The following is a 20,835-nucleotide window of genomic DNA, read 5'->3' as shown; positions in this document are numbered from 1 at the left end:
TGTCCTGTCCGTCCGTCTTTTTGTATCATGAATTGGAAAGACTGCAAGGGGGAGGGGAGGTGCTTGGAGGAGGAGGAGTTATTCAGATTAATTGCAGTGGGCGGCGGCTGCAAAAAGCATCATTCTTCTTGTTTTTGCTCTGCAAAACAGCCTTTTCAAGGGTTGGCTTGGGTGACAAAATGTCTTCTGTAGGCGTGGGTTTGTCTCCCTCTCCCTAAGATGTGTCCGGTATAGGCCAGGGTGCCACTCAAGGCCGTAACCAATTCGGGTTATAGCTTCTCGGCCTTTTGGCTAAGATCAAGTGTAGTTTCGGAGGACGCTACCTTGGTCGGTACTGGAAGGTGCCTGGGATTGCACGTCTGCCGGCCTTGAGGAAGTGTGTGCGCCTTCTGGTGACACATAGCCCTCTTGTGCCTGGACGGTTCCCAGGCAACGGGAGGCGATCACCTTTGTTATTTTGAAGTCCTACTGATAAACAGAAAAAAAAAAAAATTAAATCTGTTCTTATCAGTTTAATATCTGATACGTCCCCTCTCTGGGGACCATATATTAAATGGATTTTTAGAACAAGGAGATGGAAAAAATCTTGCTCTGTCCACTCCACGCATTGACCTGGTATTGCAGTACCTCCAGGACCGGTGCACCCCTTCTTAACCCAGTTTCCAAAAGCAGAACTCAATTCACCTGATTCAAATGAGCCCCATTAGTGAATTGAAAGAAAGCAAAAACTTTATATGCACCTCAATTTGGCCAATTCACTTTTCACACTTTCACCCTTTTTTTTATCTTTCACACCTTTTACTTGCTTTATTGATGCAAAAGCTGTGCCAAATAGCAAACTCATCTCCACTCAACTTGACCAACTCTGCTATGTCCCGTGCAGTATCTTATTCTCAGTCTTATCTAGATCATTTGCAATTGAATAGAATAGATCCCTTTTGGACACATTGGATTCAGCTGCTGCAGTGACTGCAGGTGTTAGAAGATGCAGACTTGGCATCAGGTGCTGTCTATCAGATTCCACTCCAATTAAAGCTTCCATTGTTTTTCGGTGTTTTCTTTGAGCAATGATGATGTCTTTAGTGATCTGTTGGCTCCCTCTCCTGGAGGAAGAGTTTGCTTGCTCTTGGACTTTCAAAAAGAGAGGTCATGATAGACATTTAGCTTCTGAGCCCAATTGGGGACAGTCATGGGTGATGAATGTTTTGCAACCTGCTGCGAAGCCTGATACCGCAATATAAGGAACGTCAAATACTAAGAATGGGCGGCCTATGAAAGAATTAGTACTTTCATTAAGCATACTTAAACGGCTAATTGGGAATAGACAAACTGTAAAAAGCCCTCTGAGAAAGCCCCTCTCTAACCTTTGTTAGTAAGCTTTTCTGTAGTCTGCCTGTTGATGTATTTTCCGTTTGAACAGTGCACAACATGAAGTGACGGAACACTGGCTTGTCACAATGTCCCCCGCTGACATCACAATAGCGCTGCTGCCTAGAAAGCCAGCTGCGCAGCAGAAGTTGCTCTTTGGGTGGGATGGTGGGCTAATGTATCTATTCCTGCTTGGTGTGAGTTTGACATGATCTAGAGCAACGAGTTCCAGCGGCTAGCGGTTGATTATTGGCTGTAATGGGGCTTTCTGGCTGGTGCCAGCCTTTCTTCTTAGCACACAGGAACCACAATCCCTACACCATGCTTCGATGGATTCTCTCATCCCAGCCCAGTAAAACTACATATTTCACACAGTTATAAGCAGCCCATGGGCATTCACCTGGATTAAAACCCATAACAGCTCATAGACCAAACAATCAATCTACCACTGGACCAAAGACAGGAAGCTAAATCCACTGCCTGCGGTAACTAACTTAATCCTATAGTCTACTCACACAACAAACCCAAGAGAAAGGAAAAAAACATGGCTTCGATTATCCATCCAATGAAAACGCATAACCATTGTGAGCCATTGGACAATGCAATTGCACACATGGTGACATGGTGCACGGCCCAATGAATCAAGTCTGTACTTCATATTCACGGTTTAAGCCCTTGGGTTCTAATGTGTCCAGAGTACATATCCAGAAAGATTCCCTTTCTTTGTGCTAAGCACAAATCAACAATATGTTGTAAGCAGATTCTATTACCAGTCCCACACCATTTTGTGACGCATAATCGCACAGTGGCCCAATTAAGATTCCAAGTCATCGAACATGTCCCAGCCATACGCAGAGGAGGCGATAGAATTAGGAAGCTCAAAGAAAGGGAATCTTTCTGGATATATACTCTGGGCACGTTGGAACCCAAGGGCTTAAACCATGAATATGAAGAACCGACTTGATTCATTGGGCCGTGCACATTTTTTCTAACGCCCGGTTCTTTTTCGTGTTCACACTATATATGGTTCCACTATGTATGGAGTTCCATTCTTCCTTGTTTTTTATTTGTCATGTTTGTCTGATTACCTTGTCTAACAGTTTTTTCTCACCTTTCTTTACCTTCCAGGTTCCCATAGTCACGTGAAATATCCCTGTTGCACTTGATTACGGCTCACTATTCACTATAGGATGTCTTATATCTAACATCACACTCTCACCCATCAGCACTCTATAGGTTTGTATAAGGTATGCGCTTACACATCCGGTCCTCCATAGGTATTTCCACTTATGTAGCACTATCCCTATGATCACTCATAACTCATACCCTTGTAGTCAATTACAGCCTCCTCTCTCCCCTCTCCCCTTCTCCCTTTCCATCTATAATTTTGCCAGTACAATATTAGTTTACATTAGGCACACACTCACATATTCCTTTCCTTAGTGACTTATTGTAATTCACATTCGCATACAATTCTCTATGCCTGCCCCATTACTACATTCATACCTACTTGACCCTATCCTGATACCCCTTGTCTCACCTTGTTGGTCCCTACACCTGTTATCATCTCCTTTCCTGTGTCTGTCTTGTCACACAACACATTTTAGCATATCCCTTGTGCTCCTTATTACCTGTCCTGCCTATAAGAATTATGTCCATTATGTCCATGCATGGCCCAATGAATCAAGTCTGTACTTCATATTCATGGTTTAAGCCTTTGGGTTCCAATGTGCTCAGAGTATATATCCAGAAAGATTCCCTTTCTTTGAGCTTCCTAATTCTATTGCCTCCTCTGCGTATGGCTTGGACATGTTCGATGACTTGGAATCTTAATTGGATCACTGTGTGATTATGCGTCACAAAATGGTGTGGGACTGGTAATAGAATCTGCTTACAATGTATTGTTGACTTGTGTTTAGCTCAAAGAAAGAGAATCTTTCTGGATATGTACTCTGGGCACATTAGAACCCAAGGGCTTAAACCGTGAATATGAAGTAAAGACTTGATTCATTGGGCCGTGCACCAAGTCACCATGTGTCCAATTGCATTGTCCAATGGCTCACAATGGTTATGCGTTTTCATTGGATGGATAATCGAAGCCATGTTTTTTTCCTTTCTGTTGGGTTTGTTGTGTGAGTAGCCTATAGGATTAAGTTGGTTACCGCAGGCAGTGGATTTAACTTCCTGTCTTTGGTCCAGTGGTAGATGGATTGTCTGGTCTATGAGCTGTTATTGGTTTGAATGCAGGTGAATGCCCATGGGCTGCTTATGACTGTGTAAAATATGTAGTTTTACTGGGCTGGGATGAGAGAATCCATTGAAGCATGGTGTAGGGATTGTGGTTCCTGTGTGCTAAGAAGAGAGGCTGGCACCAGCCAGAAAGCCCCATTGCAGCCAATAATCACTTAATAACTTTTTCAACTTGTCATCATATGGGAGGCCTTCCATTCCTTGTAGTAGTCTAGTTGCCCACCTTTGAACTGACTCTAACTTCTGAATGTCCTTTTTAAAATGTGGAGCCCAAAACTGGTTCCCATATTCCAGATGTAGCCTTACAAGTGATTTATAGAGGTGTAACAATACGTTGGGATCACGGGATCTAATCTCCCTTTTTATACACCCTAAAATCTTGTCCCAAGCAGCATTCCATCAGCCTCTGGAAGATTCCTGGCGCATTGCACAGCTCGAAGGGCATGCTTTTGAACTCGCAGAGACCCATAGGGGTGGCGAAGGCGGTCTTCTCCCGGTCTGCCTCAGCAACGGACACTTGCCAATAGTGACTAGTGAGATCAAGGGTAGAAAAATAATTTGCAGTTCTCAATGCAGCTAGCGATTCCTCAATACGGGGAGTGGTGCCGTCCTTCTTTTTTAACAGGATCAACAGAGCTGCCCAAAGGCTACAACTGTCACGGATAACCCCAGCCGCCTTCATGTTGCTCAACATGTCCTTGGTACACTGGCAATGTGAAGGTGGTATTGGCTTATAGCTCTCTTTGATGGGTGGGTGTGCACCTGTGGGGATGTGGTGTTGGACCCCTTTTATTCCCCCAAAATCTAGCGGGCTTCCCACCGGTAACCCGCTCCCCAGCTTGGATGGATGCTGAGGCAGCCCCTTTTGCCCGCAGGCTCTGGCCCTGGGAACTGTAGCCTTGGCGGTGACTGTGCTTCCCTCTACGGTGTGAGCTGTTGCCTTCAATCGGGTCTTGACTGCTGGGAAACCCTTGAGGTTCCTGTCGCTAACGGATTTGACCGGTTTTACGGCGACTCCTAGACTGGTCGGGGTCCGTAGGCCCTGCCGGATGGTGCTGGCTTCTCTTCACTCCCCGATCTGGTACCGGCGGGCCACCGCCCATCCCCGGTCCGTACGGTTCACTCCAATCAGCCTCTCCTGCAGAAGGTCACCACCGTCTGCCAACCTTGCTGAGTGCCCGGGCCACACACCCGGACACGGTCAGTCTCCTCTCCTCTTCACTTCTCTAACTCCAAAACTGATCTCTAATCTGACTCCTTTTCCCGCCTCCAGGACTGTGAACTCCTCGGTGGGTGGGATCAACCGCCTGGCCCACCCCCTGGTGTGGACATCAGCCCCTGGAGGAAGGCAACTAGGATTTGTGTTTAGCTTCGGTGTGCCTAGCCGGAGTGTAGAGTGTGTTGGTGTAGTACCTGTGACGACCTGGCTTGTCCAGGGCGCCACATTCCCCTATAGTAAAATGCAGACCGTCCGCGGGCTGCCCGTCCATCACCGGTTTTATTTTCACAACTGAAAAAGAATAAAACGGTAAAACATGTAAAAGCATCATAAACATTTTACAACGGTACAGCTTCCGCTCTTCTCCCACCCAAACAACCTGGCCCTGATGCTGCCCCTAAGAAGCGGGCAGCACCCCTTGACCCCAGTCCAGCACCAAGTTGCCCGAGCGGGTTCTGTCTCTTTCAGGGGGCCCACGTCCAAGGGGACCCCTGAACCCCCGGAGGATCGCCACTGGTTACGGTAGTGGCGGGCCTAGGCCATCCCTTTCCTCCAGGCCCATCCTCCCAAATCAGCCTCTCCGGAGGCGGTAACGGTGTCAAGCCAACAAACATTTTTATTTACATTGCACTAAGTTTGTGGTTGCCCTGCAAGTTCTCGGGCTTGTCCGTAAGCAGTTCCTTACGCAATGGTTGCACAGTCCCTACGGGGACAACAGTTGCCGGCAACGGCCGGTTTAATCACGGTTCAATCAGGTAAACTTCTTTGGTTGATCATCTTTACTTATCATTTAAAACTTTCAAACTGGTACACTCAACACATAAAGCCCCCCCCTTTTAAAGAGTAGTTTCCCTGTACCTAAGTGGGGGTCTACCTAGGTTGGGGCGAGTGGACCTTCGGGGTCCGGTGTCAGTGGTGACAGGCAGTGGGGCAGAGGGAACAGTCAGTTCCTCCTCCCTGCTATCATGTGGGGCAGGCGGAGGCGTAGGGGAGCTGGGTACAGGTACATCCCTGGGCACTGGCTCGCGGTTAACCGTTTCCATCATTTCTTCATCCACGGGTTGTGGGAACAGTATCACTGGAAGGATCACCGCACCGTTCTGTGTAGGCCAGTCTGCTGGAAAATCACCCATCATGGTGTGGATTACCTCTTTTTCCTTCTCCACTGGACTGGGAACTGGAGCCTCATCCGCTACTCTCAATGCTGGTGGGCACTTCTTCAGGTGGTCTCGGGAAACCGTGGCCAAAGTCCCCCCCTGGTCACGGCTGATCTGGTAGGCCTTCCCATTCTCCCATCCTGTGGGCTGGACTACATACGGGGTTTTTTCCCATTGATCATCCAGCTTGTGGGCCCTCCCGCTTCAGCACTACATCCCCAGGTTGGAAGGAACCGGCAGGCGCCTTCTTGTTGAAGCACTGCTCCTGTTGTCCCCGACTCCGGCACAAGTTCTTTTCAACATACTCCTGGACCTGTCGGTACTGTGTCCTCCGCCGAGTGTCCCATTCAGCTGTCGACAGGAGTGCTTCTGAAGCTTCCAAGCCCATTTCCAGATCCACTGGTAGCCGGCCGGGACGAGCTCTCATCAGGTATGCTGGAGTGCATTTCGTAGAGCTGGAAGGGATGTTGTTGTACATATCGACCAGGTCAGGTAGCTTCTCCAGCCACAGGTTCCGCTCTTCCAGTGGTAACGTCTTGAGGAGGCCCAGGACCAAGTGGTTCATCTTTTCACAAATGCCATTGGTTTGGGCGTGGTAAGGCGTGGTCCGGATTTTCTTGCAGCCGTACAACTGGCAGAATTCCTGGAATACCTCTGCTTCAAAGGCCGGACCCTGGTCGGTAAGCACCCTCTCCGGGTACCAATGCGGTCAACAGAAATAAGCCTGGAAAGCCTTAGCAGCGGTGCGGCCGGTTAAGTCCTTAACTGGGACAACCACCAGGAACCTCGAGTAGTGGTCTACGATGGTCAGAGCGTAGGTGTACCCACTTCGGCTGGGGGTGAGCTTTACATGGTCAAGGGCAACCAGCTCCAGCGGTTGGTGTGTAATGATCGGGTGTAGGGGTGCCTTCTGGCTGGCCTCGTCCTTCCTTCTCAATGCGCAAGGGCCACATTCTCGGCACCAGGCCTCCACAGATTCCCGCATTCCACTCCAATAGAACCGCTCTCTTAACAACATCTCTAGCTTCTTCCACCCGAAGTGCACTGCACCATCATGGTATGCTTGCAGGACGGTGGGTACGTTAGCCTGGGGAATCACCAGCTGGCGGATCTTCTCGTGAGTCTTTGGATTAATCAGCTCGCGATACAACTTCCCCTGGTGTAGGTATAGCCGGTTCCGTTCTTGCCACAGACGTTGGGCTTCGGCAGGGGCAGCAGGGTCTATCCCAGCAGAACCCTGTTCCACTAGAGTCTTGACCAGGCGGACAGCAGGTGCCTGGTCCTGAGCTTCCTGCCAGTCCTGTCGGGGCAGCGGATCCAGGTTCACCCGTTGTTGGTAGACGTGCACCTTCTCAGTGAATGGCCGGTGAAATGCAGGCAACTCGATCTCTTCGAGGTCATCATCCTCTGGCCCCTCTTCCGACAGGTGGGGCATCCGGGAGAGTGCATTGGCATTGACGTTGGTACGGCCGGCCCGGTACTTGATGGTGAAATCGTAGTTGGCTAACCTGGTCACCCACCGCTGCTCCAACGCGCCCAGCTTGGCCGTATCTAGATGGGTCAGCAGGTTATTGTCTGTGTACGCGGTGAACTTGGCTGCTGCCAGGTAATGACGGAACCGCTCGGTGATAGCCCACACCAGTGCCAAGAGCTCAAGCTTGAAGGAGATGTAGTTCTCAGGGTTCCTCTCAGTCGGTCGGAGTTTTCGGCTAGCATAAGCTATTACCTTTTCCCTTCTGTCTTGGACCTGGGATAGAACAGCCCCCAAGCCCACATTGCTGGCGTCGGTGTAGAGGATGAATGGGCGGCTGTAGTCAGGGTACGCTAGGATTTCCTCTCCTGTCAGGGCTGTTCTCAGCTGGCGGAAGGATTCCTCATGCTTTTCTTCCCACACCAATGGGGCTACTAGGGATCTACCACCCTTGGTCTGTCCTGCGAGGAGGTCTTGCATGGGGGCAGCCATCTTTGTGTACCCCTTAATGAAGCGACGGTAATATCCCACCAGGCCCAGAAACTGCCTCACTTCCCTCACTGTGGTCGGTCTCGGCCAGTCTTGGATGGCGGTGATCTTCTCGGGGTTGGGGGCGACACCTTCCGCACCAACCACATGTCCTAGGTACTGCACTCTGGGTTTCAGCAGATGACACTTTGAGGGCTTCAACTTCATCCCATACTTGGCAAGGGACGCGAACACCTCGGCTAGGTGCTCCAGGTGGGCTTCATACGTCTGTGAGTACACAATCACATCATCCAAGTACAGCAAAATGGTCCCATAGGCAGTCTTCTCTCGGTCTTCCGGTGCCACGGCCACCTGCCAGTACCCGCTGGTGAGGTCAAGGGTGGAGAAGTAGTTAGCGGTTCTCAGCGAGGCCAGGGACTCTTTGATGCGGGGCAGAGGGTAAGCATCCTTATGCGTTATCTGGTTAATCTTCCGGTAATCCACACACATCCGCATGGTGCCATCCTTCTTCTTAACCAGCACCAACGGAGCGGCCCAGGGACTACAGCTGTCCCTAATAACCCCTGCCTCCTTCATGTTCCTCAACATGTCTTTGGCGCATTGGTAGTGCGCAGGGGGAATAGGCCTGTATCTCTCTTTAATAGGGGAGTGTGTACCGGTAGGGATGTGGTGTTGAACCCCTTTAATCTGCCCAAAATCTAGAGGGTGCTTGCTAAAAACCCGCTCATACTCCTGTACCACCCGGTATACCCCTTCCTTGTGGTTTGAAATTGGTTGAAGGATTTCACCAGCACAAAACTCCAGGCATTTTGTTCTTTAAAATAAAACTTCCTTTATTTTCTTATCATTAAAAAGTCCATGCTATGGTGGTCAAGCCCATGTCAGAGAGGACGCGTTTCGAACATCCAGTTCTTATTCAGTCTCTAAACCATCTAGTCACAGAACTGTTTAAAAAGGGCTGAACCCAAACATGTGATCAAATGCAAGGAGAGAGCAAGACAATTACAAAAACATTAACCCCTTGAGTTATATCACTCCATATAATGCTTATAACACTTATATATATATACAAAGTTTTTTTAGTTTTTTAGCCAGATTAATATGCAAACATCAATTCATTTCTTTTATTTAAACCTTTCGGAAATCTAGTGCCCATTAAAAACATCCATTTTATTTCTCTCTGAAAGAGGATATCTTTCAAATTTCCACCCCTTCTAGGTAGTTGAATTTTTTCAATGGCATTAACTTTCATGCCTGTTAAATTACCTGCATGTGCGTCGCGAAAATGTTGAGACGCTCCTGATAATTTTCTGGTGGTGGCATTATTAACATCATAAATGTGTTCAGATATCCTCTTTCTGAGAGAACGACAAGTGCTGCCTATATATTGTAACTGGCAAATAGTACACGATATTAAATAAACCACATGGTCTGAGCTGCAGTTTATGAGTGACATTATTTTATACGTTTTTTTATCTGTAAATGAAGAAAATTCTTTCACATTTGACATATAACCGCATAGTCCACACGATCTGTGGCCACATTTGAAAGAGCCTGTGCTGGGTAACCAATTGCCAGTGTTTTTTTTAGTGGAACCGCACCTATTCATATGATCACTAGGTGATAACATGGATCCCAATGTAATGTTCCTTTTTGAAACAAATTTAACTCCATTTTTTAAGATTTTGTGTAATGTGTCATCTGTAGATAAAATGGGTAAATATTTTTTAATAATTTTAATTACATCATAATAATTTTTACTGTATGTTGTTGAAAAAACAACTGACAATTCTTTCTGGGGATTATCTCTGGTTTTATTCATGTCCAAATATTGTGACCTACTCACTTTGATTGCCTTGGTTTTGGCTTTCTGGAGATTTGTCATTTTATACCCTCTTGCCAAAAACCTTTTTTCAATAGTGCTGCATTCTGCCTCAAAACCATTTTGGGTGTTGCAACATCTCCTAGCACGGACATATTCACCTGTAGGGATGTTATTTATAACATGCTTTGGATGGCAACTTCCCGCATGTAATAATGAGTTGCCTGATATGGGTTTTCTATAAAGACTGCAATTAATTTCTCCATTGTCACTCTTCCCATGGAATTGTATATCCAAAAAATTAATTTTTGATACATCATGAAAAAAAGTGAAAAAGAGATTATGGGCATTATTATTAATATATGATATGAAATCCTCAATTTTTTTGTTTGGATTTTGCCATACAATAAGTACATCATCTATAAATCTCAGATATAATACTATATCCGAGAAAAAAGGATTGCACTGATTAAAAATATATTGTTCTTCCCACCAAAACATAAATATGCCTGCTAGAGAGGGGGAAAACCGTGCGCCCATTGAACATCCCTGTAACTGAATATATCCTTTATTTAAAAAGGTAAAATAGTTGTTTTTGAGTAAAAACTCAGTTACGTCAATCAAATAGTCCTGTAATTCAAGTGAGTAGTCAGAATATTTTTTGAGCAAATCTTTCAACGCTAAAATGGCAAGAGAATGTGGAATGGATGTATACAGTGATTGCACATCACAAGTTAACCAACTAAAATTATCTTGCCATTTCATCTGAGAAATAATATTCAACACATGTTTGCTATCCAGGACATAGCCAGGAGACATTTTAGGAAGAAATTGAAGGTGGTTATCCAACCACTCTGCTAGATGTTCAGTATAAGAATCTATACCTGAGACAATCGGTCTCATTTTTGGGGGAAATTGGTTTTTATGTGACTTGGGTAAGGCATGTAATAATGGTATTAAACAATAAGATGGATTAAGATAATCTCTCAATTTTTCATCAATTAAACCCAAATGTAAGCCTTCTTCTAGAATTTTTTCCAAGGATTTTTTTATATCTGCAGAGGGGTCATGATCGACTCTCCTGTAGGTATCACAATCCTGTAACATAGTCAATACCTCCCTTTCATAAAGTCCAGTATCCAAAACTACGACTGCCCCCCCCTTGTCAGAATTTTTTATTATGATGTTAGAGTTTTTTTGCAAGGAAATAATCGCATCCTTCTCAGTCTTAGACAAATTTTGAACCATTGGTTCTTGTAAATGAGAAAGAGCAGTTAATTCCTTTTCTACTATGTTCTGGAAATCAGTCATCTGATCACACCTCGAAGGTATGGGATAAAAACTGGGATTAGGAACATTAAAGTGGGAAACCACACAATGTGGATTGGGTCCGGCACCACTATCACTTGACAAATCATGCAAATCTTGTAAAGCCATTTGTTCTTTAAATGACATAGGAGAGAAAAAAATGTCAGCTGATGCATTTGAAACATTAGGAACATTAACCTCATTTTCATCGTGAAAGAAGTGTTTTTTTACTGTTAATTTTCGGATAAACTTATTAACATCTAGTATTGTTTTAAAAAGATCAAACCTCTTGTTGGGAACAAAATTTAAACCCCTTTTCAAAACACTAATTTCACTGCTGTTTAAAATGCATGCCGACATATTTATAACAGAAAAATTATTATTATCAATATTCATTTCCTTTTCCCCCTCGTGAAATGATTGTGTTGGTACACATGACTTTCTATGTTTGCGGCCGCTCCTCCTTGTTTTTTTCGATTTTTTTGAAAAAACGGCTGATTTTTCAAGTTTTTTGACACACTTGAAGAAGTGGATGGGGTGTCAAAATTATTATCGGACGTGTCAGTATTATAGTCTGTAGAGTCCACATCAGTCGTTTCAAAGTCCGTAGAAGAAAAATTGACACGAGTAGAATTGTTACGTCTTTTATGATTTTTCAATATGGATCTGGGACCAGCTTGGAAAAATCTCCTGGAATTATGCCAATTGTAGATTTTATTATCCTCATAGTCCCTTAAATCACGAACAAACTTTTTTTCTTTGAATGCAGTGATTGTATCCTCAAGGGCAATGATTTTAGTGTTTATCTGGTCTTTCGTGGTCTTATAAGCATCCAGACCTGAATATTGTGCAAGGGAAACTTCAATTTCTTTAATTTTATTCTCCAACACACCTATTTTATTTCGTTCTTGTTCTATAATTAATTGAATAAGTCTTTTGGAGCATTCAGATAAGATAGTGTCCCATTTTGCAACAAATTCTTGATTAAATTCAACTGTGGGTCTTTTGTTCAGCCGAAGTCCCCTGGGAACCATATTTTTGTCAAGATATGCTTGCAAGGTTTCGCTGTCCCACCAGGTACGAATTCTCGCTGACATCACTTTTTCTAATTCCCACATAATTTGATTCATTTCTGTGTGCGTTTCCAAGGGGGTACCTTGTTTATTCAATGAAAACATTTTTGCTGCTCTCTCCATACGTAGTCTGTCTGAAGTAACAAAAATCTGATTGCTATTAGCTTCATTCATCTGGTCTTCCATTTTATGACAGAATTTTTTATAAGGAACTATAAGTCATGCAATTTCATCATATAAAGTATACAATGTCTCTTATTGAAAAGATCCAAAACAATGATAATTGACTTACTGACAGTTCCTATTCATGAATCACAGGGAGCACGGGTATAGCAGCTCAAGGTGAAGGTAGAAAGAGGTTTTTTGCCCAGCTCACCTGTGTGATGGAAGCCAGTAATCCTGGGCTGTGCACGGAGAAGAGGTTTGGAGAGCCAGTCCATGTGCATTGAAATTGGTTGAAGGATTTCACCAGCACAAAACTCCAGGCATTTTGTTCTTTAAAATAAAACTTCCTTTATTTTCTTATCATTAAAAAGTCCATGCTATGGTGGTCAAGCCCATGTCAGAGAGGACGCGTTTCGAACATCCAGTTCTTATTCAGTCTCTAAACCATCTAGTCACAGAACTGTTTAAAAAGGGCTGAACCCAAACATGTGATCAAATGCAAGGAGAGAGCAAGACAATTACAAAAACATTAACCCCTTGAGTTATATCACTCCATATAATGCTTATAACACTTATATATATATACAAAGTTTTTTTAGTTTTTTAGCCAGATTAATATGCAAACATCAATTCATTTCTTTTATTTAAACCTTTCGGAAATCTAGTGCCCATTAAAAACATCCATTTTATTTCTCTCTGAAAGAGGATATCTTTCAAATTTCCACCCCTTCTAGGTAGTTGAATTTTTTCAATGGCATTAACTTTCATGCCTGTTAAATTACCTGCATGTGCGTCGCAAAAATGTTGAGACGCTCCTGATAATTTTCTGGTGGTGGCATTATTAACATCATAAATGTGTTCAGATATCCTATTTCTGAGAGAATGACAAGTGCTGCCTATATATTGTAACTGGCAAATAGTACACGATATTAAATAAACCACATGGTCTGAACTGCAGTTTATGAGTGACATTATTTTATACGTTTTTTTATCTGTAAATGAAGAAAATTCTTTCACATTTGACATATAACCGCATAGTCCACACGATCTGTGGCCACATTTGAAAGAGCCTGTGCTGGGTAACCAATTGCCAGTGTTTTTTTTTTAGTGGAACCGCACCTATTCATATGATCACTAGGTGATAACATGGATCCCAATGTAATGTTCCTTTTTGAAACAAATTTAACTCCATTTTTTAAGATTTTGTGTAATGTGTCATCTGTAGATAAAATGGGTAAATATTTTTTAATAATTTTAATTACATCATAATAATTTTTACTGTATGTTGTTGAAAAAACAACTGACAATTCTTTCTGGGGATTATCTCTGGTTTTATTCATGTCCAAATATTGTGACCTACTCACTTTGATTGCCTTGGTTTTGGCTTTCTGGAGATTTGTCATTTTATACCCTCTTGCCAAAAACCTTTTTTCAATAGTGCTGCATTCTGCCTCAAAACCATTTTGGGTGTTGCAACATCTCCTAGCACGGACATATTCACCTGTAGGGATGTTATTTATAACATGCTTTGGATGGCAACTTCCCGCATGTAATAATGAGTTGCCTGATATGGGTTTTCTATAAAGACTGCAATTAATTTCTCCATTGTCACTCTTCCCATGGAATTGTATATCCAAAAAATTAATTTTTGATACATCATGAAAAAAAGTGAAAAAGAGATTATGGGCATTATTATTAATATATGATATGAAATCCTCAATTTTTTTGTTTGGATTTTGCCATACAATAAGTACATCATCTATAAATCTCAGATATAATACTATATCCGAGAAAAAAGGATTGCACTGATTAAAAATATATTGTTCTTCCCACCAAAACATAAATATGCCTGCTAGAGAGGGGGAAAACCGTGCGCCCATTGAACATCCCTGTAACTGAATATATCCTTTATTTAAAAAGGTAAAATAGTTGTTTTTGAGTAAAAACTCAGTTACGTCAATCAAATAGTCCTGTAATTCAAGTGAGTAGTCAGAATATTTTTTGAGCAAATCTTTCAACGCTAAAATGGCAAGAGAATGTGGAATGGATGTATACAGTGATTGCACATCACAAGTTAACCAACTAAAATTATCTTGCCATTTCATCTGAGAAATAATATTCAACACATGTTTGCTATCCAGGACATAGCCAGTTTATCATTTAAGTGGAAATCCAGTAAAAGTTTCATTTGGCTACTTTGCACTCTCGAGATAATCGTCACCATGTGCCAAATGCAATATTAAAACAGTAATCTGAACACATTCGCGCAAAAATGAAATGAAACTTTTACTGGATTTCCACTTACTTTATCAAATCTCATCTCCACCACACAGGACAAGTTTGCATCTGTTATAGTTTTGGAGAAAATTGTGGTCATTTCATTTTTGCGCGAATGTGTTCAGATTCCTTTTTTATTGCATTTGGCACATGGTGACGATTATCTCGAGAGTGCAAAGTAGCCAAATGAAACTTTTACTGGATTTCCACTTACTTTATCAAATCTCATCTCCACCACACAGGACAAGTTTGCATCTGTTATAGTTTTGGAGAAAATTGTGGTCATTTCATTTTTGCGCGAATGTGTTCAGATTCCTTTTTTATTGCATTTGGCACATGGTGACGATTATCTCGAGAGTGCAAAGTAGCCAAATGAAACTTTTACTGGATTTCCACTTACTTTATCAAATCTCATCTCCACCACACAGGACAAGTTTGCATCTGTTATAGTTTTGGAGAAAATTGTGGTCATTTCATTTTTGCGCGAATGTGTTCAGATTCCTTTTTTATTGCATTTGGCACATGGTGACGATTATCTCGAGAGTGCAAAGTAGCCTAATGAAACTTTTACTGGATTTCCACTTACTTTATCAAATCTCATCTCCACCACACAGGACAAGTTTGCATCTGTTATAGTTTTGGAGAAAATTGTGGTCATTTCATTTTTGCGCGAATGTGTTCAGATTACTGTTTTAATATTGCATTTGGCACATGGTGACGATTATCTCGAGAGTGCAAAGTAGCCAAATGAAACTTTTACTGGATTTCCACTTACTTTATCAAATCTCATCTCCACCACACTGGACAAGTTTGCATCTGTTATAGTTTTGGAGAAAATTGTGGTCATTTCATTTTTGCGCAAATGTGTTCAGATTCCTTTTTTATTGCATTAGGCACATGGTGATGATTATCTCGAGAGTGCAAAGTAGCCAAATGAAACTTTTACTGGATTTCCACTTACTTTATCAAATCTCATCTCCACCACACAGGACAAGTTTGCATCTGTTATAGTTTTGGAGAAAATTGTGGTCATTTCATTTTTGCGCGAATGTGTTCAGATTCCTGTTTTAATATTGCATTTGGCACATGGTGACGATTATCTCGAGAGTGCAAAGTAGCCAAATGAAACTTTTACTGGATTTCCACTTACTTTATCAAATCTCATCTCCACCACACAGGACAAGTTTGCATCTGTTATAGTTTTGGAGAAAATTGTGGTCATTTCATTTTTGCGCGAATGTGTTCAGATTCCTTTTTTATTGCATTTGGCACATGGTGACGATTATCTCGAGAGTGCAAAGTAGCCAAATGAAACTTTTACTGGATTTCCACTTACTTTATCAAATCTCATCTCCACCACACAGGACAAGTTTGCATCTGTTATAGTTTTGGAGAAAATTGTGGTCATTTCATTTTTGCGCGAATGTGTTCAGATTCCTTTTTTATTGCATTTGGCACATGGTGACGATTATCTCGAGAGTGCAAAGTAGCCAAATGAAACTTTTACTGGATTTCCACTTACTTTATCAAATCTCATCTCCACCACACAGGACAAGTTTGCATCTGTTATAGTTTTGGAGAAAATTGTGGTCATTTCATTTTTGCGCGAATGTGTTCAGATTCCTTTTTTATTGCATTTGGCACATGGTGACGATTATCTCGAGAGTGCAAAGTAGCCTAATGAAACTTTTACTGGATTTCCACTTACTTTATCAAATCTCATCTCCACCACACAGGACAAGTTTGCATCTGTTATAGTTTTGGAGAAAATTGTGGTCATTTCATTTTTGCGCGAATGTGTTCAGATTACTGTTTTAATATTGCATTTGGCACATGGTGACGATTATCTCGAGAGTGCAAAGTAGCCAAATGAAACTTTTACTGGATTTCCACTTACTTTATCAAATCTCATCTCCACCACACAGGACAAGTTTGCATCTGTTATAGTTTTGGAGAAAATTGTGGTCATTTCATTTTTGCGCAAATGTGTTCAGATTCCTTTTTTATTGCATTTGGCACATGGTGACGATTATCTCGAGAGTGCAAAGTAGCCAAATGAAACTTTTACTGGATTTCCACTTACTTTATCAAATCTCATCTCCACCACACAGGACAAGTTTGCATCTGTTATAGTTTTGGAGAAAATTGTGGTCATTTCATTTTTGCGCGAATGTGTTTAGATTCCTGTTTTAATATTGCATTTGGCACATGGTGACGATTATCTCGAGAGTGCAAAGTAGCCAAATGAAACTTTTACTGGATTTCCACTTACTTTATCAAATCTCATCTCCACCACACAGGACAAGTTTGCATCTGTTATAGTTTTGGAGAAAATTGTGGTCATTTCATTTTTGCGCGAATGTGTTCAGATTCCTGTTTTAATATTGCATTTGGCACATGGTGACGATTATCTCGAGAGTGCAAAGTAGCCAAATGAAACTTTTACTGGATTTCCACTTACTTTATCAAATCTCATCTCCACCACACAGGACAAGTTTGCATCTGTTATAGTTTTGGAGAAAATTGTGGTCATTTCATTTTTGCGCGAATGTGTTCAGATTCCTTTTTTATTGCATTTGGCACATGGTGACGATTATCTCGAGAGTGCAAAGTAGCCAAATGAAACTTTTACTGGATTTCCACTTACTTTATCAAATCTCATCTCCACCACACAGGACAAGTTTGCATCTGTTATAGTTTTGGAGAAAATTGTGGTCATTTCATTTTTGCGCGAATGTGTTCAGATTCCTTTTTTATTGCATTTGGCACATGGTGACGATTATCTCGAGAGTGCAAAGTAGCCAAATGAAACTTTTACTGGATTTCCACTTACTTTATCAAATCTCATCTCCACCACACAGGACAAGTTTGCATCTGTTATAGTTTTGGAGAAAATTGTGGTCATTTTATTTTTGCGCGAATGTGTTCAGATTACTGTTTTCTTGCATTTGGCACATGGTGACGATTATCTCGAGAGTGCAAAGTAGCCACATGAAACTTTTACTGGATTTCCACTTACTTTATCAAATCTCATCTCCACCACACAGGACAAGTTTGCATCTGTTATAGTTTTGGAGAAAATTGTGGTCATTTCATTTTTGCGCGAATGTGTTCAGATTACTGTTTTGTTGCATTTGGCACATGGTGACGATTATCTCGAGAGTGCAAAGTAGCCAAATGAAACTTTTACTGGATTTCCACTTACTTTATCAAATCTCATCTCCACCACACAGGACAAGTTTGCATCTGTTATAGTTTTGGAGAAAATTGTGGTCATTTCATTTTTGCGCGAATGTGTTCAGATTCCTGTTTTAATATTGCATTTGGCACATGGTGACGATTATCTCGAGAGTGCAAAGTAGCCAAATGAAACTTTTACTGGATTTCCACTTACTTTATCAAATCTCATCTCCACCACACAGGACAAGTTTGCATCTGTTATAGTTTTGGAGAAAATTGTGGTCATTTCATTTTTGCGCGAATGTGTTCAGATTCCTTTTTTATTGCATTTGGCACATGGTGACGATTATCTCGAGAGTGCAAAGTAGCCAAATGAAACTTTTACTGGATTTCCACTTACTTTATCAAATCTCATCTCCACCACACAGGACAAGTTTGCATCTGTTATAGTTTTGGAGAAAATTGTGGTCATTTAATTTTTGCGCGAATGTGTTCAGATTCCTTTTTTATTGCATTTGGCACATGGTGACGATTATCTCGAGAGTGCCAAGTAGCCAAATTAAACTTTTACTGGATTTCCACTTACTTTATCAAATCTCATCTCCACCACACAGGACAAGTTTGCATCTGTTATAGTTTTGGAGAAAATTGTGGTCATTTCATTTTTGCGCGAATGTGTTCAGATTCCTTTTTTATTGCATTTGGCACATGGTGACGATTATCTCGAGAGTGCAAAGTAGCCAAATGAAACTTTTACTGGATTTCCACTTACTTTATCAAATCTCATCTCCACCACACAGGACAAGTTTGCATCTGTTATAGTTTTGGAGAAAATTGTGGTCATTTCATTTTTGCGCGAATGTGTTCAGATTACTGTTTTAATATTGCATTTGGCACATGGTGACGATTATCTCGAGAGTGCAAAGTAGCCAAATGAAACTTTTACTGGATTTCCACTTACTTTATCAAACCTCATCTCCACCACACAGGACAAGTTTGCATCTGTTATAGTTTTGGAGAAAATTGTGGTCATTTCATTTTTGCGCGAATGTGTTCAGATTCCTTTTTTATTGCATTTGGCACATGGTGACGATTATCTCGAGAGTGCAAAGTAGCCAAATGAAACTTTTACTGGATTTCCACTTACTTTATCAAATCTCATCTCCACCACACAGGACAAGTTTGCATCTGTTATAGTTTTGGAGAAAATTGTGGTCATTTCATTTTTGCGCGAATGTGTTCAGATTCCTTTTTTATTGCATTTGGCACATGGTGACAATTATCTCGAGAGTGCAAAGTAGCCAAATGAAACTTTTACTGGATTTCCACTTACTTTATCAAATCTCATCTCCACCACACAGGACAAGTTTGCATCTGTTATAGTTTTGGAGAAAATTGTGGTCATTTCATTTTTGCGCGAATGTGTTCAGATTCCTGTTTTAATATTGCATTTGGCACATGGTGACGATTATCTCGAGAGTGCAAAGTAGCCAAATGAAACTTTTACTGGATTTCCACTTACTTTATCAAATCTCATCTCCACCACACAGGACAAGTTTGCATCTGTTATAGTTTTGGAGAAAATTGTGGTCATTTCATTTTTGCGCGAATGTGTTCAGATTCCTGTTTTAATATTGCATTTGGCACATGGTGACGATTATCTCGAGAGTGCAAAGTAGCCAAATGAAACTTTTACTGGATTTCCACTTACTTTATCAAATCTCATCTCCACCACACAGGACAAGTTTGCATCTGTTATAGTTTTGGAGAAAATTGTGGTCATTTCATTTTTGCGCGAATGTGTTCAGATTCCTTTTTTATTGCATTTGGCACATGGTGACGATTATCTCGAGAGTGCAAAGTAGCCAAATGAAACTTTTACTGGATTTCCACTTACTTTATCAAATCTCATCTCCTCCACACAGGACAAGTTTGCATCTGTTATAGTTTTGGAGAAAATTGTGGTCATTTAATTTTTGCGCGAATGTGTTCAGATTCCTTTTTTATTGCATTTGGCACATGGTGACGATTATCTCGAGAGTGCAAAGTAGCCAAATTAAACTTTTACTGGATTTCCACTTACTTTATCAAATCTCATCTCCACCACACAGGACAAGTTTGCATCTGTTATAGTTTTGGAGAAAATTGTGGTCATTTCATTTTTGCGCGAATGTGTTCAGATTCCTTTTTTATTGCATTTGGCACATGGTGACGATTATCTCGAGAGTGCAAAGTAGCCAAATGAAACTTTTACTGGATTTCCACTTACTTTATCAAATCTCATCTCCACCACACAGGACAAGTTTGCATCTGTTATAGTTTTGGAGAAAATTGTGGTCATTTCATTTTTGCGCGAATGTGTTCAGATTACTGTTTTAATATTGCATTTGGCACATGGTGACGATTATCTCGAGAGTGCAAAGTAGCCAAATGAAACTTTTACTGGATTTCCACTTACTTTATCAAACCTCATCTCCACCACACAGGACAAGTTTGCATCTGTTATAGTTTTGGAGAAAATTGTGGTCATTTCATTTTTGCGCGAATGTGTTCAGATTCCTTTTTTATTGCATTTGGCACATGGTGACGATTATCTCGAGAGTGCAAAGTAGCCAAATGAAACTTTTACTGGATTTCCACTTACTTTATCAAATCTCATCTCCACCACACAGGACAAGTTTGCATCTGTTATAGTTTTGGAGAAAATTGTGGTCATTTCATTTTTGCGCGAATGTGTTCAGATTCCTGTTTTAATATTGCATTTGGCACATGGTGACGATTATCTCGAGAGTGCAAAGTAGCCAAATGAAACTTTTACTGGATTTCCACTTACTTTATCAAACCTCATCTCCACCACACAGGACAAGTTTGCATCTGTTATAGTTTTGGAGAAAATTGTGGTCATTTCATTTTTGCGCGAATGTGTTCAGATTCCTGTTTTAATATTGCATTTGGCACATGGTGACGATTATCTCGAGAGTGCAAAGTAGCCAAATGAAACTTTTACTGGATTTCCACTTACTTTATCAAATCTCATCTCCACCACACAGGACAAG

At 41.6% G+C, this 20,835-nt stretch overlaps 1 pseudogene; it reads left to right on the top strand.

Annotated features, from left to right (window-relative positions):
• The first annotated feature begins 442 nt into the window (after positions 1-442).
• LOC142286627 (U2 spliceosomal RNA) lies at positions 443-649 on the top strand (annotated as a pseudogene).
• The last annotated feature ends 20,186 nt before the right edge of the window (positions 650-20,835 follow it).

Source organism: Anomaloglossus baeobatrachus, unplaced genomic scaffold (genome assembly GCF_048569485.1).
Source record: "Anomaloglossus baeobatrachus isolate aAnoBae1 unplaced genomic scaffold, aAnoBae1.hap1 Scaffold_67, whole genome shotgun sequence".
NCBI classification, from domain to species: domain Eukaryota; kingdom Metazoa; phylum Chordata; class Amphibia; order Anura; family Aromobatidae; genus Anomaloglossus; species Anomaloglossus baeobatrachus.
The sequence above is the reverse complement of the archived record's forward strand: the minus strand, read 5'-3'. Positions and strand labels throughout refer to the sequence as shown.